At 29.7% G+C, this 23,386-nt stretch overlaps 2 long non-coding RNA genes across 14 annotated transcripts; one reads left to right on the plus strand and one right to left on the minus strand.

The window, feature by feature from the left end:
- The first annotated feature begins 7,030 nt into the window (after nt 1–7,030).
- On the plus strand, nt 7,031–22,785 carry LOC126849124 (uncharacterized). Of its 13 annotated transcripts, none has more exons than XR_007687365.1 (6): nt 7,031–7,169; nt 7,316–7,461; nt 15,692–15,837; nt 19,212–19,649; nt 21,042–21,771; nt 22,648–22,750. It is a non-coding gene; the product is annotated as an uncharacterized LOC126849124 (long non-coding RNA). The 13 variants fall into 13 exon arrangements; XR_007687361.1 differs by having other exon boundaries at nt 7,037–7,242; XR_007687359.1 differs by having other exon boundaries at nt 7,037–7,461; nt 21,042–21,406; nt 22,648–22,785.
- On the minus strand, nt 9,232–11,298 carry LOC126849125 (uncharacterized). Its single transcript, XR_007687370.1, has 3 exons — nt 10,116–11,298; nt 9,651–9,729; nt 9,232–9,339 (listed from the first exon to the last, which is right to left on the minus strand). It is a non-coding gene; the product is annotated as an uncharacterized LOC126849125 (long non-coding RNA).
- Nucleotides 22,786–23,386: the final 601 nt, after the last annotated feature.

Here is a 23,386-nt window from a genome sequence, read left to right on the forward strand (position 1 = left end):
TTCTTATTATGAGGTAAAAAAACATTACAGAATCTTTATAAGTTATATAACTTATAAATTATTTGAAAATTTTTTAATGTGATAACAAAATTTTTCATATGACATAACTTAATTTAAGATTTAATTACAAATATATGTAGAGCACAAATTTTGGAATTTCAATATTTTTTATCCAGATAAAATTATCTGATAATTAACTATCATAGAGTTGATTTTTTAGAAGGATATTTGATAGTTGTTTTGGGACAACCTGTACAAGCTCCAAGCTGCCAATCTATTCTCGCCCGAGTCCAAAAAAGCGAAAATAAGAAAAAAAGTTTTTGCATTTATTTCCGTGTCACGCGATGTTCCATGACGTAAATTAATAAATAGCAGTTACATTGATGACCCAAGTCGATAGCAATAAATAAAGACAACATTTATATAGCAGGGGGACTGACAAAGTCTGTTTTTAGTCTGTATTTAGACAGTATTAGTAGAGAAAAAAAAATGACGAAGAAGAAAAGATATAGATCCAGATAGAAAAATTGAAAGTGGCAATCAGATTGGCAAACTGGACCAGCAAATTTTTGATAGGTAATTTTAGAGAATATGATACTTAGAGATATTTCTATAGAGAGAGAAGAGAGAGACACAAAATGGGAGAAAAAAAGGAGTAAAGAAGTAAAAACTGTTAGTTCCTAGTTAATAAAGAAGAGATGGGCACATTCTGATTACACGTTTAGCAAAAAGTTTGTTCAATTCTGATTTTATAGAAGGTTTTCCAGATTGCTTTTTATCATCTATAGATCTTTCATCAATTTATTATCCAATTTTCCTTAACGAAAATATGAAAAAAGAATTCCAGGCCGATCACTAAATATATAGATGATGATAAGTATAAATCTATAGATGATGATAAGTATAAAATAAGTATAAAAATCATTATTGGAGCAAAAGGAAATAGTCGGAAAAATCAAAGTGATTTAAATAAAAATAGGAAACAGTTTTAATAATTTCTGACTATTTTCTTTATATTTAACGCTAAACGTGAGAAAAAAAACGGGCTAAAAAATGTACAAGCCAAGTACCTGCTGAGAACAAGTCGCAACTGTGATCATGGGGTTGTTTTCAGATTGTTTCGTTCTAATTACACGCACAAAAAGAAAAGAAAATTAACTATTTGATGATATGCAAGAATAATTTAAAATAATGTGTCTATTGCAATAAATGAAAATTATTGGAATCTCTCTCTCTGTTTGATATATTAAGTTGATGAAAAAGTTTGTGTTTGTTTATTTTATTCAGTTTAAGAATATAACATAAGAAAATTTTAAACAATCAACTTAATATTTAAACAGATTCGATGAAACCAGAATTTATATGTATTTATGAAGCCGAGGATCTATGATGTATCGAGAATTAATTAAACTTAGAATTGATTATCGATTGAGTCAAAAACCTGGTTGAATTAAACTAGTGCTAATTTTTCAAAATTTATTAAGATTTTTATCATGTTTAATTATTTTTTTAAAAATGTGATACATATTGCGATGATAAAATATCTAAATATTCGAAAGGTAAAATATATTTTCACATTTTGGATATAAAGAACCACAGATCTATCAATCATTACATATTTGTAAAAAAGGCTAAATAAAATGACTCTGGGATTAAAGATTGGATCTGATCTACTATAAAAATAAAATGTGCAATAGATATTATCGATCCCGTCCAGTGCTAAGCGAGTCATTATTTTTTTATCTTGTTCAAGAAAAGAATTGAGACTAGAGCTATTTGTAAAATTTCCAAAGTTGTAATAATCAAAATTATTAAGATTCGACAACGTTTTACTATGATTAAAAAAAAGTGAAACAAAAACAAAAAAAACCAGAAAATATAAACTTGTTTTACATAAAATTAAATTAAAATTATATTATCAAAATAAATTAAAAATTTGATAAAATTAAATATATTAAAATTAATATTATATAAATTAACTAAATCTAAATTAAAACGAATTAAAATTTAATTAAAAATTATATATAATTATCGGCAATTATGTATAATTATTTATATATCACAAAGTTTCCTGAAATGTAAAGTTCTAGATCTTGAATTTTTGTCGCTATTGAATCGCGAAGCATCATTTGGAAAATCGGGGGAAAAGCTCGTTTAAATTGCCCATCGTATTTACGAAAATTTATCGACAATTGTATAATAACCAGGAAGTGATAACAGTTTTTTCATAATCAAACATCGAAAAAATTGATCTATCAAAGGATAACGCCAATTGATCACATTTTCCCGTGATAGATCATAATTGTACATTTCTTGTATGATCTCTTATTATTTCTTTACTGTGAAATATATAATACTGATAATTATTATATCGTTTCCCTATTATGATTTATCGTAGTTAATATTTGTGATGATCGAGACTGAATCACATATAGTTCATAAACTTAAATATAAGTTTATATTTGAATTGTAAATTTAACTTCTAATATTTTTGTTAAAAAAAAATATTTAAATCTAAATTTACATTTAAATTAAATTTAGCATTTAATGTTTTATAAAATTAAAAGAAGCTTAGCAAAGAATGCTATGATTCCGTCTGGATTATATATAGTTTTATTTATTTATTTGTGTGTGATAAGTCGACTCGCAACTAAGTTTAATATTCCTTTTCTACGTAAATTCATTTATGTATTGAATACACACACACATATATATATTTTTTTACGGATCAGTGTAAAGTTTGCTTCATAATTTCTATAGCAGATTATTGTTTTTAATATCAGAAAGCAAAAAACGCAGAAAAATAACAGATGACAATGCTATCAATATATCGTGAAAATTATTTGTATTTTTGTATTATTAAGTAATCAATTAATATAATATTAAGACTATTAAATTGATATTAATTAATTAATATCAATAAATTAATATTAATAAATATTAATATATACTAATATTTGATATATTAATTGATTAATATTAATTAGCTAATATTATATTAATAATAATTTTATCAATGATATTAAATTGAAGAAAAAATGGCAAAATAATTGCAAATATGGCGTTATAAATGGCGTATCAATGTAATAATAGAAAAGTATTCAAGTGTTAAAAAAAATATTTGAATTTTAGAATAGTGGAGGTAAAATTAAAATTGAAGTTTTATTGATGAGAAAGATACGAAGATATGTGTACATACACACATTAAAGTATATAGAATACAAAGATTTACTTAATAGATCAATTAATTTTTAATTAATTTAATAATTTTTATTAAATTAATAATTTAATAAAAAATTAAAAATAATATATAAAATATATACATGATATAAAAATACAATAACGTAAAAATTATATACAAATATGGTGAAGACAATTGTGGAGCGAAAGATCAACAAAGTTATTTAAATAAAGAACGCTCTTTTAAAATCGTATTACAAAATTTCTGTAATTATAAAAAATATTGTAAAACTGTAAAATTATTTTTTACATATATGTAATTTTACAGTGTAAATGAAATTATATGGTTAAAGTATTTTTAAAAAATCAATAATGTGATTTTATGATTAAACAATTACTTAAATTTTAAACTTATTGTAAGAAATAAGTTTGTAACAAAAATATTTAAATTATAAATTTTCTTTTTTGTTTTCATGATTCTAAAAAGTTATTTTTCTTATTCATGATAAGTGCGAATATCATATATCAACTCTATATCAGTAGATCTATTAATATCGATATTGTCAACATATTGTTCGTGATTTTATGTAAATTCATGTTATTTCATCAACAAATTATTGGTATCAAGATGGTAAACATTCAGTTTCTAAATACTTTTATATAAATAAATAATTTTATTTATATAAGATAATTTTAATATACTAAATATATTTTAATATTATAAAATAATTTTATATAATTACTAATTAATTCACGAGAACACGCGATAATGGTGTTTATCATTGCAAAAAAAAATCTTTAATTCAATTTGATTAGGTTGATTATAAGATTCCGATTGTATTATATATTTTGTATTATTTTTAATCAAAATTTGTTGATTAAAAAATACATACACATATATATGTATATACATATACTTACATTAAAATAATTATAATTTATTATATAATATAAACTGGATGTATTGAAAATTTATATATATATATATATATATATATATATATACATACATATGCATATATATAAATTATAATTATTCTAATAATAGACAGATGATCGGACTGTGTACACATAATTTTATACAATATATATATATATATATATATATATATATATATATATATATATGTATATGCATTTTTTATAAATATTTGTGAAATTACATATTGCAGTATAATAATAAAATATTCGCTATAATAAACGCGTGTTTTCGTGTATTACAATTTAATTGATAAAAAATGTAAAGAGGGTCTAAGTATTGATATGTCTGCAAATGCATTATTATATAATTTATATTTCATGTTCTTATAAGCATTTCAAAGATTTTGAAGTTTTATATTAAAATTTAATGTTATATAAAAAGATAATTTTATATTTATAATTCTTTTAAATGTATCTGTCAACTTTAGATCAACATTTCAAAACTCCAAAAGCTTTTGTAAGAGATAAGCAAAGATTGAAGATAAAATTTTGCATAAACATTTCGAATAATGATTGTGAGACTGACCAATATATTTAGATAATATTTTTTACGCTGAAATATGTGTGTGTGTGTGTGTGTGTGTGTGTTGTGTATGTAAACATACACACATACATATTATATGCGTGTGTATAAGGGCGAGATTATTCCATTAATCGATCGTTTGTGCAAATATATTACGAAATTTTAATGACGACAAAACTAACGACTGCCGTAAAATTAATATATTTATATATTATGTTGATCAGAGAAATTCATTCGTTTTTTACAGTTTTGATAAAATTAATAATGAATGAGGAATATTAATAACAAAAATAATAAATTAAAACGAATGAATTTTTTAAATCAATTTAATATTATATATGTTATATTATTATTAGTATGCCTTTATATATATATATATATATATATATATATATATATATATATATATATAATTATTACATTACAGATATATGTATAAAATAATTCCGATTATTGTGTATAATTAATTATATATTGTGTATATTTATAGGGATATATTATTATTATATCGTCGACGATAATCTCGTCGGTTCTCATTGGCCGGAAACGTTTTTTTTTTTTTTAATTTTGGCCGGAATATTGTGCAACGGACGGGACGATCGGTCCTTTTTATAATAAGAAATACGATACCTTGTATCCATGTACAACTTTGTAATAAACCAATTTATTTATAAATTGATCATTCCTTTATTTTTAATATTTTCTGAAACGTTTTATGTGTGTGAGAGTGTGCTTTAATTTTTTTGATTACAAGGTTGGATTCTGGAGGAAATATCGGTAATTATTTACTTTTAGAGGAGCACCTCAGACCTTGACCTTGACATATGTTGTCAAGGTCATGACCCTGAATAATATAAAAAAAATTTTAGCCGTTGATCACTCATCATTAAAAAGTTATTAACAAAAAAAGTTTGAAATATATCAAAATACATGCATGAAAGGAAGCACGTGCGCGCGCGCACAGACACACATAAACACACACACCCACGACGTTTACATATGTTTTTCGTTACATAACGACATATTTCTTGCGTTAAACAACGTTTTTCGTTAAATAACGACGTATTACATACGTTTCTCATTACATAACGACGTATTACTTGCGTTAAACGACGTTTTTCATTAAATAACGACGTACTACATACGTTTTTCGTTAAATAACGACGTATTACATACGTTTCTCATTACATAACGACGTATTACTTGCGTTAAACGACGTTTTTCGTTAAATAACGACGTACTACATACGTTTTTCGTTAAATAACGACGTATTACATACGTTTTTCGTTATATAACGACGTATTATTTTCGATAAACGACGTTTTTCGTTAAATAACGACGTATTATAAACGTTTTTCGTTATATAACGACGTATTTCTTGCGTTAAACAACGCTTTTCGTTAAATAACCACGTATTATCTGCGTTAAACGACGTTTTTCATTAAATAACGCCGTATTACATACGTTTTCCTTTATATAACGACGTGTTACTTTCGTTAAACGACGTTTTTCGTTAAATAACGACGTATTACATACGTTTACCTTTATATAACGACGTATTACTTTCCTTAAACGACGTTTTTCGTTAAATAACAACGTATTACATACGTTTTTCTTTATATAACGACGTATTACATACGTTATTCGTTCAAAAACGACGTATTACGTACGTTTTTCTTTATATAACGACGTATTACGTACGTTTTTCTTTATATGACAACGTACTAAATACGTTATTCGTTCAATAACGACGTATTACGTATGTTTTTCTTTATATAACGACGTATTACATACGTTATTCGTTCAATAACGACGTATTACGTACGTTTTTCTTTATATAACGATGTATTACATACGTTATTCGTTCAATAACGACGTATTACATACGTTTTTCTTTATATAAAGACGCTATGTATTACACACGTTTCGGTTAAACGACGTTTCTCGCTTAAATACATATGTTATGTTTAGGTTTCTTTATGTTTAACGACGTATTACTTGCTTTAAACGACGTTTCTCGCTTAAATACATATGTTATGCTTAGGTTTCTTTATGTTTACCGACGTATTACTTGCTTTAAACGACGTTTCTCGCTTAAATACATATGTATTACACACGTTTCCATATGTTTTACGACGTATTACTTGCTTTAAACGACGTTTCTCGCTTAAATACATATGTATTAAACACGTTTCCATATGTTTTACGACGTATTACTTGCTTTAAACGACGCTTCTCGCTTAAAAACATATGTTATTACTACACGTTTCTATATGTTTAACGACGTATTACTTGCTTTAAACGACGTTTCTCGCTTAAATACATATGTATATACACACGTTTCTATATGTTTAACGACGTATTACTTGCTTTAAACGACGTTTCTCGCTTAAATACATATGTTATGCTTAGGTTTCTTTATGTTTAACGACGTATTACTTGCTTTAAACGACGTTTCTCGCTTAAATACATATGTTATGCTTAGGTTTCTTTATGTTTAACGACGTATTACTTGCTTTAAACGACGTTTCTCGCTTAAATACATATGTTATGCTTAGGTTTCTTTATGTTTAACGACGTACTACTTGCTTTAAACGACGTTTCTCGCTTAAATACATATGTTATGCTTAGGTTTCTTTATGTTTAACGACGTATTACTTGCTTTAAACGACGTTTCTCGCTTAAATACATATGTTATGCTTAGGTTTCTTTATGTTTAACGACGTATTACTTGCTTTAAACGACGTTTCTCGCTTAAATACATATGTTATGCTTAGGTTTCTTTATGTTTTACGACGTATTACTTGCTTTAAACGACGTTTCTCGCTTAAATACATATGTTATGCTTAGGTTTCTTTATGTTTAACGACGTATTACTTGCTTTAAACGACGTTTCTCGCTTAAATACATATGTTATGCCTAGGTTTCTTTATGTTTAACGACGTATTACTTGCTTTAAACGACGTTTCTCGCTTAAATACATATGTTATGCACTAGGTTTCTTTATGTTTAACGACGTATTACTTGCTTTAAACGACGTTTCTCGCTTAAATACATATGTATTACACAGGTTTCTATATGTTTAACGACGTATTACTTGCTTTAAACGACGTTTCTCGCTTAAATACATATGTTATTACACACGTTTCTATATGTTTAACGACGTATTACTTGCTTTAAACGACGTTTCTCGCTTAAATACATATGTATTACACACGTTTCTGTATGTTTAACGACGTATTACTTGCTTTAAACGACGTTTCTCGCTTAAATACATATGTATTACACACGTTTCTATATGTTTAACGACGTATTACTTGCTTTAAACGACGTTTCTCGCTTAAATAACGAAGTATTACATTCTTTTTTCTTTATATAACGACGAATTACTTACTATTTTCGATATATGACGACGTTCTGCTTGCGTGAACACGTTCGTGACTGAGCCCCTTTTTTAGTGTATCCGCCCGTGTTTAGTGTCCCCGCCGAGGGGCGGTGTTGTTTCAGGCGCTTTTCCCCATTATGCGGGGCTTATTCGAAATTATGTATGCATTTATTTTCTCTTTGGTGATAATCTTGAGACTCAGAGATGGCACTTAATGTGTTCAATTTTTTTATCTATCTTATATCTGATTATATCTCATTAATTACATACGTGTTTCGTTATATAACCACGTATTACTTTCGTTAAACGACGTTTTTCGTTAAATAACGACGCATTACATACGTGTTTCTTTATATAACGACGTATTACTTTCGTTAAATATTTATCTTGCGCTCGTAAGGAGATAAACTCCTTTTGGCGGCTAAATATTGTCGCCAGTAGATGAGCGCAAATATTTTACGCTCGTTGATGATCGTACAATTTTACGATCGTTGAATATTCATTTTAATATAACTTTATTTTAACTGAGACAAAGCCAAATTATTATTCAAAATTTTGATTAAAAATTTATGAAAAAAAAATATGATAAATATATAAATTTGATTAAAATTTGAATATTAATATATAATTTATTTAATAATATAATAATCCATATATATAATAATATATAATATTAATTTATATAATAATATATATTTATAATAAAATATATATTATAATATATAATTATAATAAAATAATATTAATCTACACAATATTTATGCTATTTGTTATCATATTATAATTAATTGATTAATTTTTGGTCTCTCAGTTAAACTAAAGTTTAAAAACAAAGTCTACAAACAAATTCTACAACTGGATGAGCTATAAGAAATTAGGATAAAATCGCCGTGCGTTATAAGAATGAATTACCATGACACGTATAATTGATAAAATTACTATCGTTCTTTATTCAGTAAATTAGATAAAATCTACGAATTGGAAAAAAATGTTTTCTATAATCTTCCTTCTGCAACATAGACTTTAATTTATTTTTATATAATGTATTTTTTGCAATAGATGCAATACATATTTAAAAAAACTTATTCAAAGTTATTCAACTGAATCTGTTTAAGCTCATCCATTTAAAAGTAACGGATTTATTACAATCTATAATCTATAATCTACATCTACAATCTCTATGAATCCGTTACTTTAAAATTAAATAAAAGTTCATCACTCACCGGCACTGATGCGCAACAGCGGAGATTTGGTCTTGAGGCTACGTTGTCTGCAACACAAAGATATAAAATTCAAATTATAGCAACAATTAAAATAATTAATATTTCAAAAAATTATTATTGTATACATCGAATTTTATATCCGATGCGTATAATAATAAGGTATATAAATATGCGTATAATAATATGGTATATAAATATGAAATACTTTTATAAACTCTAAAAAAGAAAACTATTTTTTTAATTAAAAACTTTTATAGTAAGAGTCTCTCTCTTGTTTAAACTATTAAAATAATGATCGAATCGAATTAATGCATTTATGGGATTTATAAATAATTAATATACAAATAATAATACTCACCCTTGGGTTGCTCCGCCGGTGCAGGATGCCTCTCCTAGGCCTCCTCCTCCTCTCAGGATGTCAGGGTCGCTACGTTGATCTGAACATACAAATAGGAGATGCAAATTGTAGTAATGCTCAAAATAATTAATATTTCCAAAAATTTATTATATGCATTGAATTTTATATTTGATGCATGTAATAATAAGCAGATTAATAAAATACTTTTATAAATTTTGAAAAATCTACTAATAACTGTAATAATTTCATACAAAAGCTATTAGCTAAAAGTAGAAACTTTTACAAGATTATAGCTTTTATATATAAATATCTTTTTCTCTAATTTTCTCTTATTTAAATTATATAACGAAAAAATAAAATTACGCGATTAATTGCTTAATTTAAATTGCACGTTTGCAATTAATAATTAAATACAATTAATAGATATTTAATAGATAATTAATATAAAAATAAAAAATTACTTACCACAGAGTTGCTCCACCGATGCCCGATGCCTCTCCTAGGCCTCCTCCTCCTCTCAGGTAGATTCACACGCGCGATACTTTAAACGGCACACCCGCACTTTTATTAAAAAATACTTCCGCACTTTTACGCGCGATACTTAAACGAAACTCCCGCACTTTCGAATTTCGGCACGATCGAATCCCGTTTCACTCGAGAATCATACTGCGAGTCGACAAGTCGGGAATTCACGATTACTCCGAGCTAGGGTTAAGCGAGCAAAGGAAGAAGACGAAATCGATTGATGGAATCGACGCTCAATTCTTGCCCGCGCTTGTTCTCACCGAGGGCCGACTCGAACTTTATTAGGAACGATCACAGAGAACCACCAAGTTTCTATCATACAGACTGAAACTTACGCTTATCATAAGGCTGAGAGACGGGTCGAGAATGAAGATACCCAAGTCCTAAGTGTTCACAATTTAGATCACTTAGAAGATGAGAAATCAGCTTCTCTAGCGAGCGAAGATCGAACCTAATAAAACACAGCCAACTGTCCTCAATGCGATACAGTATAGCTGATAGACGGTACAAGATGAGGGAACGACGATTCAAAAATCGATCGAATTCTTACCGATTCAGGCCGAACCGTTCGTCGAAGCAGAGCGTGCCCCCAACAGCCAATTCTCGAACCGAAGTTCTTGATTAACCGCGCGATCATCGCATCTATACTATGCATGATCATACGTTGCTACGCGGCCGGCATTCACCTCAGCCGCGATACTGAGGCGTTTTAACGTTGCGTCTCCATTAATATATTAAATTTATTAATACATAAATATTTATATAATATATATAACATTAATATTGTATTAACGTTACCTAATATCATATAAAATTAATTATATTAATAGGGTATTAATATATTACCGATAGCAACGCTGAGAGATATCCCAGTTAGTCGGCAACGAAGTACGATCCTCGCATTGTGAAAACGGGATAGAAGTCCGACGCGAAGACGCGACGACGCGAAAACGCGGATATACGGTTACGCGACTCTCTCGTTGCTCGTACGCTCCGATGACGAACAACAAGGCAACGCACTAAAGTCTTCCACAGATGTGCGTGCCACATATGAGTCATTGTACGACTCGTGGCAATGCAGTATGGACACGCGACGACGCGAAAACCGTCCGCGGCACGATGACGGGACACGGGAGCGGCGTCGCGACGCGAAACCGTCCGCGGCACGTTGACGGAACCGACGCCGCGATAAGCCGTCCGCGGCACGATGACAGCACTAACGATACGACGAGCCGTCCGCGGCACGATGACAGCGACGACGGCGTTGGGTGCTTGGTTTCCCCTTCTCAGTAACCTCAGGAGGTCTTTAAGACCCTTAAGGTACCATCCGGGTACTATGCCCTCCCACCACGCCAAGGTTACACCCTGGGAGGGTATTATACGGATATAATTTTGTAATATGATATATATATATATATATATATATATATATATACATCATATTACAAAATTATATCCGTATAACGTGAGATTATATTTGAACATAAATTATCTATATCGCATCCCTCTTTTCTCTCGATTAAAAGAGATGCGGTGTAGATATGTTTTGATGAAACAAATGATATATGTTATATTATACGATAATTTAGATTGAATCTCATACATCATTAAAGAAACGAAGAAAAACTGTGCAATGTATATTTTGAAATTAATATAGATAGTAAATAGAAATAAATTATTTACCACACATACTTCTGCTCCATCCATCGTCGGATGCTTTCTAATATCTCCTTTTCTTATCTTGTTCATCTCTTGTTGTTTTGATTCACTCGCGAAAACACAGTTAATTATTAGTCGAATATGCGACAATCGCATACTTTACACCGGCACTCGCGATCGCGGAACAATTACACGAAACATACGCATTATTATATCGTAAAAGAGAAAAACAAAGAATAAGATTTTTGTTGTTTACTATGTTAAAATCATGCGTCATTTGTAAGAATCTCTAGTATTGAAATATTATTTTTATTTCTTATTTTTAAAGTTAATTAATCGTTAATTGTAATAATCATAGCGAATTATATTTTAATTTCTATCGCGATCGCGTTTATAATATCTATTTGACGGAATGTATCGCGCTTTACTACCTTACTGTTCGACTGTTGCCGTGCGAATGATAACGAAGCTGTAATACGTAAAACGTAAACAATAGCGCGCTAATGTTTACGCCGCCAAGGCCGCATACCGTATTATGGATAATTTGCTGAAGAAATATTCATATACTATGACGTATATATTATGACAGGAATATTAAATTATACACAAGTATTTGAAGTTTTATTTATTTAATAAATGTCTAATATATTACGTAGCTCTTATCGTTATGTCAATTATTAGAACATGCAGTTCGACTATTTTATTGCGCGTTCTCAATCCGAATCATATTTAAATCGTCGAAAAGTAAAATGATAAAGCATCGGACGAAATATAATTGAACTTTAAGTATTTTTTAAGAAATAATTATATATACTTATAAAGAGAGAGACAAATCGTAATAGAACAATAATTTACAATTTTGTTCCTATTATTTCGATTCTTGATTATACGTGTATATATCACGCGCGAAACACGCGCGCTTCGAGATTTATCATTGCGATATAATGTCGTATTATTTAAGGTATTATGTAAAAGATAATTTATATTTATCGTATCAAATTATTTTCCAATACTTCTCACAATCGTATTTAGAAAAGGAATTTGACGCAGTGTCTCGCGCTCTACACTTTAATGCTCGAGTATCGCCGAGCGAATGATAAACACGTAAGAAAGGAATTTGAGCCTCACCCCACAGTTCTATTCAATGTATCTCTATATGAATTAACAAGGCCGTGATACGTAAAGAATAGCGCGCCAATATTTACGTCGCCAAGGCCAAATTCTATGTTAGATATTGTTAATTTATTGTCGAAATATTTTATGTGTATTATATAAAATATATATGCGAAATATTAAGTTAGATACATATTTTAAATTATAGATCAATTATACATATTTGACTCTATGTATTGTTAAAGAAATAATTATTATTCGTAAAGATTGTAACAAAACAATAATTTTCGTCCTTATTACTTTAATTCTTATTTGATTAAATAAATAAATTTTTAGGAAATATGCGATTCGAGATCTATCGTCACGATATGTATGCAATTATATATTATTTATAAATGGGAATTAATTATATCATAAACAAATAATTTATTGATACTTGATCGCGATCGCGTTTAGAAATTAATTCGGAGCGTCTCGCACGACTACTTTCCTGCTCGAGTGTCGTCGCACGAACGAAACCAGAGTCGAGGTACGTAAACAATAGCGCGCCAATACATATGTTATTATACATATGTTAAAAATACGTTACTGTGATAATTCAGGAGTGGAGAGAGGAAGGGAGATGGCGGGGAGAGAATATTAAACTTTATTTTATCTGAATTTTTAAATTGTTAAATTTATTCGGTTAGTGATAACTGTCACGTAAATGAAATATCGCATATAAACGTTTATTGCAATCAAAGATAAAATGTATTACGAAAAAGGGCGAGCTTGCATTTTGTAAATATTCGCGTCCGCGCAGGATTTCATAATCCTCATATTATAACAAAATGCAAATATGTTTGAGAGACTCGAATAATTTGATTTTTCGACCCGCAAATAGGTCATTATGCAGAGAAATAGCTCGTAATATAAATTTGTGCCATTTGGAAAATGCCAATATTATCGACAAAGGTATTAAATACGAATATACGAAATTTGCATCGAGTCCAAAAATTTCTGCGTTTTATCAAATAATATGATATTATGTGCTTTCCTTTGCATTAATATACATTTACTTGGATTTTGATGCAATAAAATAATAATAAAATAATAAACTAATATTTTATATACATATATATATATATATATATATATATATATATATATATAGATTAAGCGAGAAACGACGTTTCTCGCTTAAATACATATGTATTACACACGTTTCTATATGTTTAACGACGTATTACTTGCTTTAAACGACGTTTCTCGCTTAAATAGCTATGTATTGCAAACGTTTCGATATGTTTAACGACGTATTACTTGCTTTAAACGACGTTTCTCGCTTAAATAGCTATGTATTGCAAACGTTTCTATATGTTTAACGACGTATTACTTGCTTTAAGCGACGTTTCTCGCTTAAATACATATGTATTAAACACGTTTCTATATGTTTAACGACGTATTACTTGCTTTAAACGACGTTTCTCGCTTAAATACATATGTATTACACACGTTTCTATATGTTTAACGACGTATTACTTGCTTTAAACGACGTTTCTCGCTTAAATACATATGTTATTGCACACGTTTCTTTATGTTTAACGACGTATTACTTGCTTTAAACGACGTTTCTCGCTTAAATACATATGTATATGCATAGGTTTCTTTATGTTTAACGACGTATTACTTGCTTTAAACGACGTTTCTCGCTTAAATACATATGTTATGCTTAGGTTTCTTTATGTTTAACGACGTATTACTTGCTTTAAACGACGTTTCTCGCTTAAATACATATGTATATGCTTAGGTTTCTTTATGTTTAACGACGTATTACTTGCTTTAAACGACGTTTCTCGCTTAAATACATATGTATTACACACGTTTCTATATGTTTAACGACGTATTACTTGCTTTAAACGACGTTTCTCGCTTAAATACATATGTATTACACACGTTTCTATATGTTTAACGACGTATTACTTGCTTTAAACGACGTTTCTCGCTTAAATACATATGTATATGCACACGTTTCTTTATGTTTAACGACGTATTACTTGCTTTAAACGACGTTTCTCGCTTAAATACATATGTATTACACACGTTTCTATATGTTTAACGACGTATTACTTGCTTTAAACGACGTTTCTCGCTTAAATACATATGTTATTACTTACGTTTCTTTATGTTTAACGACGTATTACTTGCTTTAAACGACGTTTCTCGCTTAAATACATATGTATTACACACGTTTCCATATGTTTAACGACGTATTACTTGCTTTAAACGACGTTTCTCGCTTAAATACATATGTTATGCTTAGGTTTCTTTATGTTTAACGACGTATTACTTGCTTTAAACGACGTTTCTCGCTTAAATACATATGTTATTGCTTAGGTTTCTTTATGTTTAACGACGTATTACTTGCTTTAAACGACGTTTCTCGCTTAAATACATATGTATTACACACGTTTCCATATGTTTTACGACGTATTACTTGCTTTAAACGACGTTTCTCGCTTAAATACATATGTTATTACTTAGGTTTCTTTATGTTTAACGACGTATTACTTGCTTTAAACGACGTTTCTCGCTTAAATACATATGTATATGCTTAGGTTTCTTTATGTTTAACGACGTATTACTTGCTTTAAACGACGTTTCTCGCTTAAATACATATGTTATGCTTAGGTTTCTTTATGTTTAACGACGTATTACTTAGCTTTAAACGACGTTTCTCGCTTAAATACATATGTTATGCTTAGGTTTCTTTATGTTTAACGACGTATTACTTGCTTTAAACGACGTTTCTCGCTTAAATACATATGTATTACACACGTTTCCATATGTTTAACGACGTATTACTTGCTTTAAACGACGTTTCTCGCTTAAATACATATGTTATGCTTAGGTTTCTTTATGTTTAACGACGTATTACTTGCTTTAAACGACGTTTCTCGCTTAAATACATATGTTATTACTCACGTTTCCTATATGTTTAACGACGTATTACTTGCTTTAAACGACGTTTCTCGCTTAAATACATATGTTATGCTTAGGTTTCTTTATGTTTAACGACGTATTACTTGCTTTTAAACGACGTTTCTCGCTTAAATACATATGTTATTACACACGTTTCTATATGTTTAACGACGTATTACTTGCTTTAAACGACGTTTCTCGCTTAAATACATATGTTATGCTTAGGTTTCTTTATGTTTAACGACGTATTACTTGCTTTAAACGACGTTTCTCGCTTAAATACATATGTTATGCTTAGGTTTCTTTATGTTTAACGACGTATTACTTGCTTTAAACGACGTTTCTCGCTTAAATACATATGTTATTACTCACGTTTCTTTATGTTTAACGACGTATTACTTGCTTTAAACGACGTTTCTCGCTTAAATACATATGTATTACACACGTTTCCATATGTTTTACGACGTATTACTTGCTTTAAACGACGTTTCTCGCTTAAATACATATGTATTACACACGTTTCTATATGTTTAACGACGTATTACTTGCTTTAAACGACGTTTCTCGCTTAAATACATATGTATTACACACGTTTCTATATGTTTAACGACGTATTACTTGCTTTAAACGACGTTTCTCGCTTAAATACATATGTATTACACACGTTTCTATATGTTTAACGACGTATTACTTGCTTTAAACGACGTTTCTCGCTTAAAAACATATGTATTACACACGTTTCTATATGTTTAACGACGTATTACTTGCTTAAAAAGACGTTTCTCGCTTAAATACATATGTATTACACACGTTTCTATATGTTTAACGACGTATTACTTGTTTTAAACGACGTTTCTCGCTTAAATACATATGTTATTACTAGGTTTCTTTATGTTTAACGACGTATTACTTGCTTTAAACGACGTTTCTCGCTTAAATACATATGTATTACATAGGTTTCTTTATGTTTAACGACGTATTACTTGCTTTAAACGACGTTTCTCGCATAAATAGCATATGTTATTGCTTAGGTTTCTTTATGTTTAACGACGTATTACTTGCTTTAAACGACGTTTCTCGCTTAAATACATATGTTATTGCTTAGGTTTCTTTATGTTTAACGACGTATTACTTGCTTTAAACGACGTTTCTCGCTTAAATACATATGTATATGCACACGTTTCTATATGTTTAACGACGTATTACTTGCTTTAAACGACGTTTCTCGCTTAAATACATATGTATTGCACACGTTTCTATATGTTTAACGACGTATTACTTGCTTTAAACGACGTTTCTCGCTTAAATACATATGTTATTGCTTAGGTTTCTTTATGTTTAACGACGTATTACTTGCTTTAAACGACGTTTCTCGCTTAAATACATATGTTATGCTTAGGTTTCTTTATGTTTAACGACGTATTACTTGCTTTAAACGACGTTTCTCGCTTAAATACATATGTTATGCTTAGGTTTCTTTATGTTTAACGACGTATTACTTGCTTTAAACGACGTTTCTCGCTTAAATACATATGTTATGCTTAGGTTTCTTTATGTTTAACGACGTATTACTTGCTTTAAACGACGTTTCTCGCTTAAATACATATGTTATGCTTAGGTTTCTTTATGTTTAACGACGTATTACTTGCTTTAAACGACGTTTCTCGCTTAAATACATATGTTATACACACGTTTCTATATGTTTAACGACGTATTACTTGCTTTAAACGACGTTTCTCGCTTAAATACATATGTTATGCTTAGGTTTCTTTATGTTTAACGACGTATTACTTGCTTTTAAACGACGTTTCTCGCTTAAATACATATGTATTACACAGGTTTCTATATGTTTAACGACGTATTACTTGCTTTAAACGACGTTTCTCGCTTAAATACATATGTTATTGCTCAGGTTTCTTTATGTTTAACGACGTATTACTTGCTTTAAACGACGTTTCTCGCTTAAATACATATGTATTACACACGTTTCTATATGTTTAACGACGTATTACTTGCTTTAAACGACGTTTCTCGCTTAAATACATATGTTATGCTTAGGTTTCTTTATGTTTAACGACGTATTACTTGCTTTAAACGACGTTTCTCGCTTAAATACATATGTATATGCATAGGTTTCTATATGTTTAACGACGTATTACTTGCTTTAAACGACGTTTCTCGCTTAAATACATATGTATTCACACGTTTCTTTATGTTTAACGACGTATTACTTGCTTTAAACGACGTTTCTCGCTTAAATACATATGTTATGCTTAGGTTTCTTTATGTTTAACGACGTATTACTTGCTTTAAACGACGTTTCTCGCTTAAATACATATGTATTACACACGTTTCTATATGTTTAACGACGTATTACTTGCTTTAAACGACGTTTCTCGCTTAAATACATATGTATTACACACGTTTCTATATGTTTAACGACGTATTACTTGCTTTAAACGACGTTTCTCGCTTAAATACATATGTATTACACACGTTTCTATATGTTTAACGACGTATTACTTGCTTTAAACGACGTTTCTCGCTTAAATACATATGTATTACACACGTTTCTATATGTTTAACGACGTATTACTTGCTTTAAACGACGTTTCTCGCTTAAATACATATGTATTACACACGTTTCTATATGTTTAACGACGTATTACTTGCTTTAAACGACGTTTCTCGCTTAAATACATATGTATTACACACGTTTCTATATGTTTAACGACGTATTACTTGCTTTAAACGACGTTTCTCGCTTAAATACATATGTATTACACACGTTTCTATATGTTTAACGACGTATTACTTGCTTTAAACGACGTTTCTCGCTTAAATAGCATATGTTATGCTTAGGTTTCTTTATGTTTAACGACGTATTACTTAGCTTTAAACGACGTTTCTCGCTATAAATAGCATATGTTATGCTTAGGTTTCTATATGTTTAACGACGTATTACTTGCTTTAAACGACGTTTCTCGCTTAAATACATATGTTATGCTTAGGTTTCTTTATGTTTAACGACGTATTACTTGCTTTAAACGACGTTTCTCGCTTAAATAGCTATGTTATGCTTAGGTTTCTTTATGTTTAACGACGTATTACTTGCTTTAAACGACGTTTCTCGCTTAAATACATATGTATTACACACGTTTCTATATGTTTAACGACGTATTACTTGCTTTAAACGACGTTTCTCGCATAAATAGCTATTTTATGCTTAGGTTTCTTTATGTTTAACAACGTATTACTAGCTTTAAACGATGTTTCTCGCATAAATAGCTATGTTATGCTTAGGTTTCTTTATGTTTAACGACGTATTACTTGCTTTAAACGACGTTTCTCGCTTAAATACATATGTTATGCTTAGGTTTCTTTATGTTTAACGACGTATTACTTGCTTTAAACGACGTTTCTCGCTTAAATACATATGTTATGCTTAGGTTTCTTTATGTTTAACGACGTATTACTTGCTTTAAACGACGTTTCTCGCTTAAATACATATGTTATGCTTAGGTTTCTTTATGTTTAACGACGTATTACTTGCTTTAAACGACGTTTCTCGCTTAAATACATATGTTATGCTTAGGTTTCTTTATGTTTAACGACGTATTACTTGCTTTAAACGACGTTTCTCGCTTAAATACATATGTATTACACACGTTTCCATATGTTTAACGACGTATTACTTGCTTTAAACGACGTTTCTCGCTTAAATACATATGTTATGCTTAGGTTTCTTTATGTTTAACGACGTATTACTTGCTTTAAACGACGTTTCTCGCTTAAATACATATGTATTACACACGTTTCCATATGTTTAACGACGTATTACTTGCTTTAAACGACGTTTCTCGCTTAAATACATATGTATTACACACGTTTCTATATGTTTAACGACGTATTACTTGCTTTAAACGACGTTTCTCGCTTAAATACATATGTATTACACACGTTTCCATATGTTTTACGACGTATTACTTGCTTTAAACGACGTTTCTCGCTTAAATACATATGTATTACACACGTTTCCATATGTTTTACGACGTATTACTTGCTTTAAACGACGTTTCTCGCTTAAATACATATGTTATGCTTAGGTTTCTTTATGTTTAACGACGTATTACTTGGTTTAAACGACGTTTCTCGCTTAAATACATATGTATATGCTTACGTTTCTATATGTTTAACGACGTATTACTTAGCTTTAAACGACGTTTCTCGCTTAAATACATATGTATTACACAGGTTTCTATATGTTTAACGACGTATTACTTGTTTTAAACGACGTTTCTCGCTTAAATACATATGTATTACACACGTTTCTATATGTTTAACGACGTATTACTTGCTTTAAACGACGTTTCTCGCTTAAATACATATGTATTACACACGTTTCTATATGTTTAACGACGTATTACTTGCTTTAAACGACGTTTCTCGCTTAAATACATATGTATTACACACGTTTCTATATGTTTAACGACGTATTACTTGCTTTAAACGACGTTTCTCGCTTAAATACATATGTATTACACACGTTTCTATATGTTTAACGACGTATTACTTGCTGTTAAACGACGTTTCTCGCTTAAATACATATGTTATGTATACGGTTTCTATATGTTTAACGACGTATTACTTAGCTTTAAACGACGTTTCTCGCTTAAATAGCTATGTTATGCTTAGGTTTCTTTATGTTTAACGACGTATTACTTAGGTTAAACGACGTTTCTCGCATAAATAGCTATGTTATGCTTAGGTTTCTTTATGTTTAACGACGTATTACTAGCTTTAAACGACGTTTCTCGCATAAATAGCTATGTTATGCTTAGGTTTCTTTATGTTTAACGACGTATTACTTGCTTTAAACGACGTTTCTCGCTTAAATACATATGTATTACACACGTTTCCATATGTTTAACGACGTATTACTTGCTTTAAACGACGTTTCTCGCTTAAATACATATGTTATGCTTAGGTTTCTTTATGTTTAACGACGTATTACTTGCTTTAAACGACGTTTCTCGCTTAAATACATATGTTATGCTTAGGTTTCTTTATGTTTAACGACGTATTACTTGCTTTAAACGACGTTTCTCGCTTAAATACATATGTTATGCTCAGGTTTCTTTATGTTTAACGACGTATTACTTGCTTTAAACGACGTTTCTCGCTTAAATACATATGTTATGCTTAGGTTTCTTTATGTTTAACGACGTATTACTTGCTTTAAACGACGTTTCTCGCTTAAATACATATGTTATGCTTAGGTTTCTTTATGTTTAACGACGTATTACTTGCTTTAAACGACGTTTCTCGCTTAAATACATATGTTATGCTTAGGTTTCTTTATGTTTAACGACGTATTACTTGCTTTAAACGACGTTTCTCGCTTAAATACATATGTATTACACACGTTTCCATATGTTTTACGACGTATTACTTGCTTTAAACGACGTTTCTCGCTTAAATACATATGTTATGCTTAGGTTTCTTTATGTTTAACGACGTATTACTTGCTTTAAACGACGTTTCTCGCTTAAATACATATGTATTACACACGTTTCTATATGTTTAACGACGTATTACTTGCTTTAAACGACGTTTCTCGCTTAAATACATATGTATTACACACGTTTCTATATGTTTAACGACGTATTACTTGCTTTAAACGACGTTTCTCGCTTAAATACATATGTATTACACACGTTTCCATATGTTTTACGACGTATTACTTGCTTTAAACGACGTTTCTCGCTTAAATACATATGTATTACACACGTTTCCATATGTTTTACGACGTATTACTTGCTTTAAACGACGTTTCTCGCTTAAATACATATGTTATGCTTAGGTTTCTTTATGTTTAACGACGTATTACTTGCATTAAACGACGTTTCTCGCATAAATAGCTATGTTATGCTTAGGTTTCTTTATGTTTAACGACGTATTACTTGCTTTAAACGACGTTTCTCGCATAAATAGCTATGTTATGCTTAGGTTTCTTTATGTTTAACGACGTATTACTTGCTTTAAACGACGTTTCTCGCTTAAATACATATGTATTACACACGTTTCCATATGTTTTACGACGTATTACTTGCTTTAAACGACGTTTCTCGCTTAAATACATATGTTATTCTACACGTTTCTATATGTTTAACGACGTATTACTTGCTTTAAACGACGTTTCTCGCTTAAATACATATGTATGCACACGTTTCTATATGTTTAACGACGTATTACTTGCTTTAAACGACGTTTCTCGCTTAAATACATATGTATTACACACGTTTCTATATGTTTAACGACGTATTACTTGCTTTAAACGACGTTTCTCGCATAAATAGCTATGTTATGCTTAGGTTTCTTTATGTTTAACGACGTATTACTTGCTTTAAACGACGTTTCTCGCTTAAATACATATGTTATGCTTAGGTTTCTTTATGTTTAACGACGTATTACTTAGGTTAAACGACGTTTCTCGCATAAATAGCTATGTTATGCTTAGGTTTCTTTATGTTTAACGACGTATTACTTGCTTTAAACGACGTTTCTCGCATAAATACATATGTTATGCTCAGGTTTCTTTATGTTTAACGACGTATTACTTGCTTTAAACGACGTTTCTCGCTTAAATACATATGTATTACACACGTTTCCATATGTTTAACGACGTATTACTTGCTTTAAACGACGTTTCTCGCTTAAATACATATGTTATGCTTAGGTTTCTTTATGTTTAACGACGTATTACTTGCTTTAAACGACGTTTCTCGCTTAAATACATATGTTATGCTTAGGTTTCTTTATGTTTAACGACGTATTACTTGCTTTAAACGACGTTTCTCGCTTAAATACATATGTTATTGCATAGGTTTCTTTATGTTTAACGACGTATTACTTGCTTTAAACGACGTTTCTCGCTTAAATACATATGTTATTGCTTAGGTTTCTTTATGTTTAACGACGTATTACTTGCTTTAAACGACGTTTCTCGCTTAAATACATATGTTATTGCTTAGGTTTCTTTATGTTTAACGACGTATTACTTGCTTTAAACGACGTTTCTCGCTTAAATACATATGTATTATGCTTACGTTTCTATATGTTTAACGACGTATTACTTGCTTTAAACGACGTTTCTCGCTTAAATACATATGTATTACACACGTTTCCATATGTTTAACGACGTATTACTTTGGTTAAACGAAGTTTCTAGCATAAATAGCTATGTTATGCTTAGGTTTCTTTATGTTTAACGACGTATTACTTAGGTTAAACGACGCTTCTCGCTTAAATACATATGTTATGCATAGGTTTCTTTATGTTTAACGACGTATTACTTGCTTTAAACGACGTTTCTCGCTTAAATACATATGTTATTGCACACGTTTCTATATGTTTAACGACGTATTACTTGCCTTAAACGACGTTTCTCGCTTAAATACATATGTATTACACACGTT

This window comes from Cataglyphis hispanica, chromosome 4, assembly GCF_021464435.1.
Source record: "Cataglyphis hispanica isolate Lineage 1 chromosome 4, ULB_Chis1_1.0, whole genome shotgun sequence".
NCBI classification, from domain to species: Eukaryota; Metazoa; Arthropoda; class Insecta; order Hymenoptera; family Formicidae; genus Cataglyphis; species Cataglyphis hispanica.